General features: G+C 41.2%; 1 pseudogene; it reads right to left on the bottom strand.

Moving 5' to 3' along the window:
• Positions 1-1,369: 1,369 nt before the first annotated feature.
• On the bottom strand, positions 1,370-4,182 carry LOC110743979 (annotated as a pseudogene).
• Between the last annotated feature and the right edge of the window lie 5,799 nt (positions 4,183-9,981).

The following is a 9,981-nucleotide window of genomic DNA, read 5'->3' as shown; positions in this document are numbered from 1 at the left end:
GTACTAGTTATAAAACTCACCAATGACCAGGTGTATGGGCTCCAGGCAGCATCCAGCTGGGTGTAGAGCCCCACTCCCATCAATAAATAAATTAAATAGAAAAACAAGCCAGGTGTGGTGGCACATGCCTGTATTCTCAGCTATTTAGGAGACTGAGGCAGGAAGATTCTTTGAGCCCAGGAGTTTGAGTCTAGCCTAGGCAACATAGTGAGACCCCCAATTATTTCATTTTTTAAAATAAATAAATTTAAAAGGAAAACAAATATCCATAGCAGCTTAAACCAATAATCAGTTTTATTTTTTCTCATGTGATAGGAAGTCTGGAAGTAACAAGTCCAGGGCTGGTGCAGACACTCAAAGAAGCCACAGGGTAGGCCAGGGTCACTGTGGGCTTTCTGCAGTCACTTCCTTATACTGTGGCTTTCATCCACATGGTCATAAGGTGGATCTTCCAATACTAGGTACTGGATGTCCTTATAAGGTGAGAAGTAGGGGATAAAGCAAAGAGCAAAACATACAGGGAAGAATTCAGGTTTAAGAACAACCCCTGTTCAAGAGCTTTCTCAGAAGCCCATGCGGTGACATCCGCTGATTTGTCAGTGGCCAGGGTTGTGGGACATGGATGGTCGTAGTTGCAAGAAAACCTGTAAGAGATTTTAAAAAATAGCACACCTTACTAATCTGACAGAACCTGGATTTTCTTCATATGGGAAGAAGATGAGAGTGGACACCAGGGAAGCCACTAGAAGTATCTGCCACTCTTGGCTGGACAGCAGGCTGCAAACATACCACCACTTCATGGAGGCGTCATGCTCTGGTCACAACGCGTGTGAATGAGGTGCCAGTAACAAACCAGTACTGAGAAATACCCACATGTAACACAGATCTAAATATGTGATTGGTCAAGTAGGTTGTCCAAAAGGCAATTAGGACATTATCAAGGATGAAGCTACAGTAAAAATACTATATACAAACCTTTTGTGATGAGGCTTTAGGGCTATTTAGAGGAGTGTAACCTTAAAAATGAAGATGAAAAATGTATAAGTGGGGTCTGTTTTCATGATGAGAGATTAAGTGCAATCCTGAATTCACACAAAAATCCTGTTGGGGTTCTCCCCCAGTGAGAATATTCACATGCACAAGTGAGGGGACCATGGCTGGAATCATTTCCACATAGGAATTGTCAGCACTGATTGTGTTTTAAAGGTTTTGTAAAAGAAATTTCTCCTAGCGTAAGTGCTCAGAAGATTCAGAAAACTGAGTAATTGTTGTAGGTAATAATTGAGGAACCTGACTGCGTGATTGTTTTCAACCTCAGCAACAGTGACGTTTGGGGGCACATAACTCTTTGTTGTGGGGGGCTCCTGTGCACTGGAGGGTACTCAGCAGCATCCCTGATGTCTTCCTACTACAAGTCAGGAGCACCTTCCCCCAGTTCTAACACCAAAAATGTCTCCAGACATTGTCAAATGACACCCGGACAGAAAAATTGCGGCTTGGCTGAGAACCCCTGCTGCAGACAAATGGTCAGTCAAGTTTCTCTGGAAAGGGACAGATGACAGGAAGTATTTCAGACTTCGTTGGCCATATATGTTCTCTATTACACATTCTTCCCCTTTAAAGATGGACCAACTATTGTTAGCTTGCAAGCCATACGATAGACAGCCAGTCATGGTTTGTGGACCTCTTCATGACCTTCCCACATTCCTTACTTCAGTGATTTCTCTCTTCAGTGTGATTTCTGTCCTGAGGAATCCATTGAGACCAGGAAGGGTTTCCCCAGTCACTGCATTTACAGAGATTCTCCCTAGTGTGCTTATTACTCATGGGCCCAGAGGCTACAAGTGGTGCTGAAGTCATTTTGACATTAAATGCTATCCTGGGGTTTCTCGCCGTAAGTCCTTCTGTGATTGTTAAAAGCTGAATGTACCCCGAAGGCTTCTCCATGCTACAGATGTACATTTTCACCCCCAGCGTGAGTTCTCACAAATCTCCTATGGGATGAGAACACCTCGTCTTCCCACAGTTTTTAAAGGAATTGGACTTCTCTCAAGTTACACGGATTCTTTTGCACCCAGTAAGGTGCGGGCTGAAAGAGGCTTCCTCTTACACCCGTGAGATCTGGTTTTGATCTGAGTAATCCTGTTTCTTTAAAGCAGGCGTGCTCACTGGAGCCTTTTCCACACTCCCCGGTGAGTTTTCACGTGGCTCCTGAAGGAATAATGATCGCTGAAGGCTTTCCCGCAGACAAGGCATTCACAGGGCTTCTCCCCGGTGTGGATCCTCCTGTGCATGTTCAGGTTGGAGCTGATGCTGGAGGCTTTTCCATAGTGATCACATTCCTACGGTTTCTCCCTCCTGTGGCTTTGCATGTGCGTCTTCAACGTTGACTGGTTCCTGAAGGCTCTGCCACACTGCCTACACTCAGCGTGTTTCTTTACAAGGTGAATGCTCCTGTGCCTCTGCTGGGATAAATAATCACTGAAGACTTTCCTGCAGGTGGCGCATTCGTAACGCCTCTCTTGTGTGTGTATCTTCCTGTGTGCAGTGAGGTTTGAGCTCCCTCTGAAGGCTTTCCCGCAGAGATCGCACCCATACAGTTTCTCTCCAGCGTGAGTTCATGTGAGTCTTAAGGCTGGACTGGTTTCGGAAGGTTTTTCCCACACTGCTGACATTCCACGGGTTTCTTGACGATGTTAATTCTCATGTGTTTCCTCCAGGAGGCGAGATCGCCAAAGGATTTCCCACATTCTTCACATGCATAGGTCTTCTCCACAATGAGGTTCTTCTTGTGCAAATTAAAGTTCGGCTTCCAGCGGAAGGCTTTGCCGCGCTGCGTGCATGCGCAGGGCTTCTCCCGGTTGTGATTCGTCACGTGCTCTTTGAGGTGGGAGGGGTGCCGGAAAGCTTTCCCACAGTCGTGACACTCATAGGGCCTCTCTCCGGTGTGCGTTCTTTTGTGTGCAGTGAGATGGCAGCTCCGGCCATACGCCTTCCTGCACTGATCACTCTTGTAAGGGCTCTCACCAGTGTGAACGCTCATGTGGATTTTCAGGGCTGAGAGGGTCCAGAATGCATTTCCACACTGACTGCAGTCAAAGGGCTTCTATTTGAGGTGAGTTCTTGCGTGGTCCTAAGGGCTGAATGGTCGTTGAAGGCTTTCCCGCCGTCGCTGCACTCGTAACGCTTCTCCCTGGTGTGTATTCTCCTAAACCGTTCATGAGAAATCCGCCCCCACAATCCAATCACCTCCCACCAGGCCCCATCTCCAACACTGGGAATGACATTTCCGTGTGAGATTTGCATGGGGATACACATCCAAACTATATCAGAGGATCTCAAAGAACTGGTAGCCCTGAATACAAATGCAAGAGATTTTAGCATCTAAGTGACTCTGACAGGATGTGGAGCAGGGAGTCTAGAACAGCTGTAGGATCCATGAACTCAGAGACGTTCTGCCCCGTTTCTATGTGATACGTGAAACAAAACCAGGATAATTAGAATGCTGTCACCCTGGATGAGTTAGAACAGATAGGTTAATTTTTCAGAGCTGTTAAGGCTGCTTAATTTCTCTTTTAATTTTCTTTTACAGCATGGCAAAAGCAGTTCTATCTTTCTATTTCTACAAATCTTACTCTACTCTTATTGGGATCTGTTTTTCTTCTCACCAGGGCCAAGACTGGGATGAGGCAACCCAGGCTGCTAGATAAGTGTGCAGTATTTAAGGAGGGGCTTCCAGTGCCAGTCAGACAAGCACAGGGGTGGCTCAGAGTGAGTGGCAGCTGACACTGCACTCACAGACCTCACCTCGACCTAGCCCTGCTCCTCAGTTTTAGATCTTCCTCCTGCATCAGGTTTGTGGTCCAAAACAAATGTTGCTCCAAACTGTTCCATTATGAGCTCTCTTGTGACCATAATTCTCCCAATATTTGATTTTATCCCCATATTCAACTTAATCATAGTGTCCCAGGATATTCAGAATTTGCAGATGTAAATATTACAGAGAGAATAATTCTTTTGTTACTTTTACTGACTGGTATTTCTTTCTGTGCGTACTAGGACTATTTCTACTACTGTTATTCATGTAAATATAGGCCCAGCATGGTGGCTCATGCCTGTAATCCCAGCACTTTGAGGGGCTGAGGCGGGAAGGTCACTTGAGGTCAGGAGTTCAAGATCAGCCTGGCCAACATGGTAAAACCCTGTCTCTACTAAAAATACAAAACAATTACCCAAACGTGGTGGTGCATGCCTGTAGTCCCAGCTATTTGGGAGGCTGAGGTGGGAGGATCACTTGAACCTGCGATGTGGAGGTTGCAGTGAGCCGAGATCATGCTACTGCACTTCCAGGCTGGGTGACAGAATAAGACCCTGTCTCAAAAAACCCCTTTTATATATATATATAAAATTATATATACAAAATATGTAAATATATATAAAAATATAAATTAAGAATTTATGATTTCTAAAGGACAATTACAATTGCTAAAATAAAAGCAAAATGGAAACCCACAACAAAAGACCTAAGTAAATAGCTTTTAGATTACACACAGCCAAAAAAAAGAATTTGTTTCTTAAATACAGTCTGCTGCATAAATGTCCCCTGGAGCACTTTAAGTAATTCTGATACCCAGATCATATCGAAATTCAATTAAGACTCTTTGGGGTGGGCTGATGAATTAGTACTTTAACAAACTCTACATGAAATTTTTATGAAGGCTGAAGTTTAAAAGCTACTTGTAGCAATAAATGCAAGGTAAGCAGAAAAAGAGTTGAGAAACATAAATACGGCTAAGAACCATGAGGGCAGAAGATAAAGAACTGAACCATTTCCAACTGGAGTTACCTATGAGAGACAGAGAAGGAGCCCAGGCAATTACTGCAAAATATAGTGGCTGTAGATTTTTCATTTCAGGAGGAAAATATAAACAGATTGAAGAGATGAAAAGAAATCTTAGGCACAAGGAACCAGAGAATACCAATGGTAAAAAGATTATCTTAGCATCAACCAGAGGAAAAAAGACAGGTTATCTTTTGAGCAATAGTTTTCAAACTTTAAGTTACATCAGAGTCACCTGGAGGTCTTGTTAAAACAGACTGTAAATATCTCTCTATTAAGAAACAAACCAATCCTGGGCATGGTGGCTCACACCCGTAATCCCAGCATGTTGGGAGGCCAAGGTGGGTGGATCACTTGCATGCAGGAGTTTGAGACCAGCCTGGGCAACATAGCAAGACCCTGTTTCAAACCAAAACAAAAACTTCACATTTCTAGGCCCCATCCCCAGGTTTCTGATTCAGAAGATCTGGGGTGTGGGGTCAAAGAGTATGTATTTCTAACAAGTTCCCAGGTGATGCTGATGCTGCTGGTCAGGAGACCAGACCCCAAGAACCACTGCTTTAAAGAAACAAACATTAGACCAACATCTGACTTCTCATTAGCAACTGTGGAAGCCAGAAGATAGTGGAACATCTTCATAGTTCTGAAATAAAATATAAAATCTTATAACCACCAAAAATGTCCATGAGAAAGAGGGAAAAATAGTGTCTTTGGGCTTGCAACCCACGGAAAAGAGACATTATGAAAGACGTACTTCAGGGAGAAAGAAGTAATCCTTTGATTACTTAACCAAAGAGTGTAAGAATTACATCAGAGTGTAAGAATCAAGTAAAGCACTCAAAATGGCAAATGTGAAAGTATAATGAAACAAGAAATGACGGTATGCAGCAACAATAAAAATTTCTTCTGATATTTAAAAAAAGAACTAAATATGTGCAAGTATGATTTATCAATAAAGAAACCTGAAAATGCGTGGTAAGGAAACTATGTAAATCAGGAGAGTAACATATATCTAAATCTAGATTTAATGAACAAGCATGGGTAAGAATTGTTTAGAACAACCACTGAAATAATAGAGTAAATAATTTCAAAATGTACAGAAAATAAAGCAAAATGACAAAAATACTGAAACGAAGCTAGAGAAAAGAAAAAATAGAAGACAAATGTAACATTCAAATATGCTAATACAGAAGATGTTAATGGAGTTAATGCTTTAACTAAAATATTAATATTCACAGAATAGATCAATTTTGTGCTATGTACAAGAGACATCTAAAATAGAATACTGTAAGAATGTAAATAAAAGGATATATAAGGTAAGTAAAAAGAAAAGAAAGCTGCTTTGAATTTTAGTATTAAACAATAGATTAAGGCAATAAGGCTCATAGAGAAAAATGAAGTATTACATAATAAAAAGAGTTATAAATCAAGAAAGAAGTGTGTGTGTGTTTTTAAAACATAGCCTCAAAAGAATGAAAATAAATAAATAAATAAAGGGACAGAACTCTGAGGAGAACTGATGAAGCCACCATCAGAGCTCTCACAAATCCAGTTCAAGCAGGCAATTCAATAACTCCATGCAGACTGAACATGATGAAACAGCATTTCCTAACTATAACATCCAACCACACACGGGGCCATGTATGTCTCAGAAAATGCTTGACCACAGAGCAATGAAGTTAGCAAACAATGACCAAAAGGTAACCAGAAAAAAAGTCATAGAAATGAAAATTAAAGGAAAAAATTCTAAATCTGCATGCCGAAGAAGCCATGATATTCGATATTTAAACTTAAAATACAATAAAATATGATACTGCAATTGTTTGCCAAAGTAATTTTTTTCTTTTAAAGTCAGTTTTATTGAAAGATAAGGAATCTCTTTACAGCAGGGGGCAGCAAACGATTGCTTTTGAACTATGTATAGGGCAAATGAAAATTGTAGCAGTAGCTTTTCTGTTTAATTGTAAGTAATAAGCCCCCAAATAAGACAATGGAAATCTTCCTTGGTCTTTTCTTTTTTCTTTTAGAATAAAACTACTTTCAAGCTAAAAGTAAAACTTAAAAGTATTACTTTAAAATATTAAATTTATAAAAAGAATATGTGATACCATCTTGATCTGAATCTTAATATAAATGTCTAAAAGTAAAACTTAAAAGTATTGCTTTAAAATATTAAATTTACAAAAAGAATATGTGATATAATCTTGATCTGAATCTTAATATAAATGTCAGCATCACTAATATTTTTTCATTTTGATTTCATAATATGTTCATATGCCAGGTCTTGGGTATTATTTAAAAATATTTTAATTGCTTTTATCACAACTAGAGAATGGAATAAAATGTGTATGTATTTATGGCAATGCAATTTAAAATTCATGGCCTGATACTATGGCTCATGCCTGTAATTGCAGCACTTTGGGAGGCTGAGGCGGGAGGATCCCTTGAGGCCAGGAGTTTGAGACTGGTCTGGGCAACATAGCAAGACCCTGTCTCTACAAAAATAAAAATAAAAATTAGCTGGGCATGGTGGCACATGCCTGTAGCTGCAGCTATGCCAGAGGCTGAGGTAGGAAGATCATTTGAGCCAAGAAGTTTGAGGTTGCAGTGAGATATGATCTTATCACTGCACTCCAGCCTGTGACAGAGCAAGACCTTGTCTCTCAAAAAAAAAAAAAAAAAAAAAAAAAAAATCCATGTATTGGCGGAGAATAGTGATTCATGCCTGTAATCCCAGCACTTTGGGGAGGCTGAAGTGGGAGGATCACTTGAGTCCAGGTGTTCAAAACTAGCCTGGGCAATACAGCGAGACCCCTGTCTCCCTCTATAAAAAAATTCATGTATGTAAAAATATTTTTTTTCAAATATTAAAGAAGTATAAAAAATGCCAACCAACTTAAGTATTAATTTAGGTTCTCTAGGTTGTAAAAAAGTATGTTTGCACATACTATAAATAAAGAGTTAGGGGGTACCTTTAGAGTATTTTAAAAGAGATAATATATAGAATAGTACTATCTCTGTTTTGTCTTTAAAGAACTTAAAATAGCAATAAATAGCAACTTATTTTTTTTTTTACAATTTTTTTACTTTATTTTTATTTTTTGTGGGTGCATAGTAGGTGTATATATTCATGGGGTACATGAGACATTTTGATATGGGCATGCAATGCATAGTGATCGCATCAACGTAAGGTATCCATCCTCTTAAGCATTTATTCTTTCTTGTGTTACAAACAATCCAGTTGTACTTTTAGTTACTTAAAAATGTACAGTAAATTACTGTTGACTGTAGTCACCCTGTTGTGCTATCAATTACTAGATTTTATCACTAATTCTTAGATAACCTTATGGGCAAACTGAGGCTTAAATCTAATTTCCTTAAATCAGATGGAAGAATTGGAAATGAGACACAAGATCCCTAGCATTCTAAAGGACATGAATTTTAAAGTCGAGGAAATCCATAGTTCTCTATTAACCACTGTGCAGACACTAACCCAAAGTGAGGAGGGTAGGCATTACTCATGAAGAAGAGTAGGGGTGCCTGAGCCAGGACAGTCAGTGCTACAGGAAGGGTGGAGGGGGGCCTTAGATGAATTTTACCCTCCAGGCTGCTGGGTGATGGGAGAGGTCCAACTCCTGTAGAGGTTCTTTTTCGGGCTGGGTTATCGATGGCACGGGCATGACTAAGGCAGACTTAGGCCAGGAGGGGGTCTTCCGGTACTCTCTAAAGACCTTCTTCCAAAATGTCTCCTCTCATGGGGCCACCACCCGGGGTCCATTTCTTTTACTTGGAATAACTCTCATACTAGCTGTTTTTCATGATTTTAAAAGAGTAGCTACTCCTCTTTAAAAATAAGAAATGTACAAAACACCAGAAAGGAAGTCGAGAGAGCCCCACTCTTGACTATCCCAGCCAAATCATTTGCCTTGAAAAAGAAAAGAGGCCACGTGCAGTGGCTCACGCCTGTAATCCCAGCACTTTGGGAGGCCGAGGTGGGTGGATTACCTGAGGTCAGGAGTTCGAGACCAGCCTGGCCAATATGGTGAAGCCCCGTGTCTATTAAAAATACAAAAATTAGCCAGGCGTGGTGGTAGGCGCCTGTAATACCAGCTACTCGGGAGGCTGAGGCAGGAGAATCGCTTGAACCCAGGAGGAGGATGTTGCAGTGAGCCGAGATTACGCCATTGCACTCCAACGTGGGTGACAAGAGTGAGACTGATTCTAAAAAAAAAAGAAAAAAGCAAACATGCCCAAAGGAAAATGCATTATCCTACCATTCATTATTAACACTTTAGGAGGCTTATTTTCTTCGCCAGGCTTCTTCAGATTAGGGAAGAAGAGTTAGCCTTTCTTCCAAGGCTCATTCCCCAAGTCTTAGCTTGTAAACCCCTTGCTCCCGGGGTCTTCCTCTCTCCTCTACTATACTTCCACAGCCCCTTAGGTGGCATCGTTGTAGTTCTGTATTGTCATTACTGTCACACCATGTTGCAGTTGCCTGTTTACTTGTCTTAGCCCCCACCTCGTTGAGGCCAATAATTATTTCTTGTTCATAATTAAATTCCCTAGACCCTAGCAAACGCCTGGCACAGACTGATAACTGAAGGGAAAGGAGTCCACAAGGGTGAGGAGGAAGAGAGGTTTTCCTGTCAAGGGAGGGAAGGTATTGATTCTGGACATAGGGAAAGGATGATTGTGGTAAAGTCAGAGGTCTAGAGTTGGTATGGAGGGAGCTATGAAAGGAGGTATAAATTTCCTGATATTGCTCAATAGTTGTCTTTGGCCAAAGGGAGAGAAAATAATTATCTGGACCCTTTTGGGTTCCAAATTAAGAGCTGGATTCCATTTTCTCTCCCCCCTTTCACTTTCCACTTATAGGACTTTATTGTTTTATTTTTATGAGACAGGGTTTTACCCTGTCACCCAGGCTGGAATGCAGTGGCGCAATCTCGGCTCACTGCAACCTCCACCTCCCAGGTTCAAGTGGTTCTTGTGTCTCAGCCTCCTGAGTAGCTGGGATTTTAGGCGTGCACCACCGCACCCGGCTAATTTCTGTGTTTTTAATCTTGCCATGTTGGTGAGGCTGGTCTCAAACTCCTGGCCTGAAGTGGTCTGCCTGCCTTGGCCTCCCAATGTGCTGGGAT

This window comes from Papio anubis, chromosome 8, assembly GCF_008728515.1.
Source record: "Papio anubis isolate 15944 chromosome 8, Panubis1.0, whole genome shotgun sequence".
In the NCBI taxonomy this organism is placed as follows: Eukaryota; Metazoa; Chordata; class Mammalia; order Primates; family Cercopithecidae; genus Papio; species Papio anubis.
Note: the sequence above shows the minus strand (reverse complement) of the source record. Positions and strands in the feature narration are given on the sequence as shown.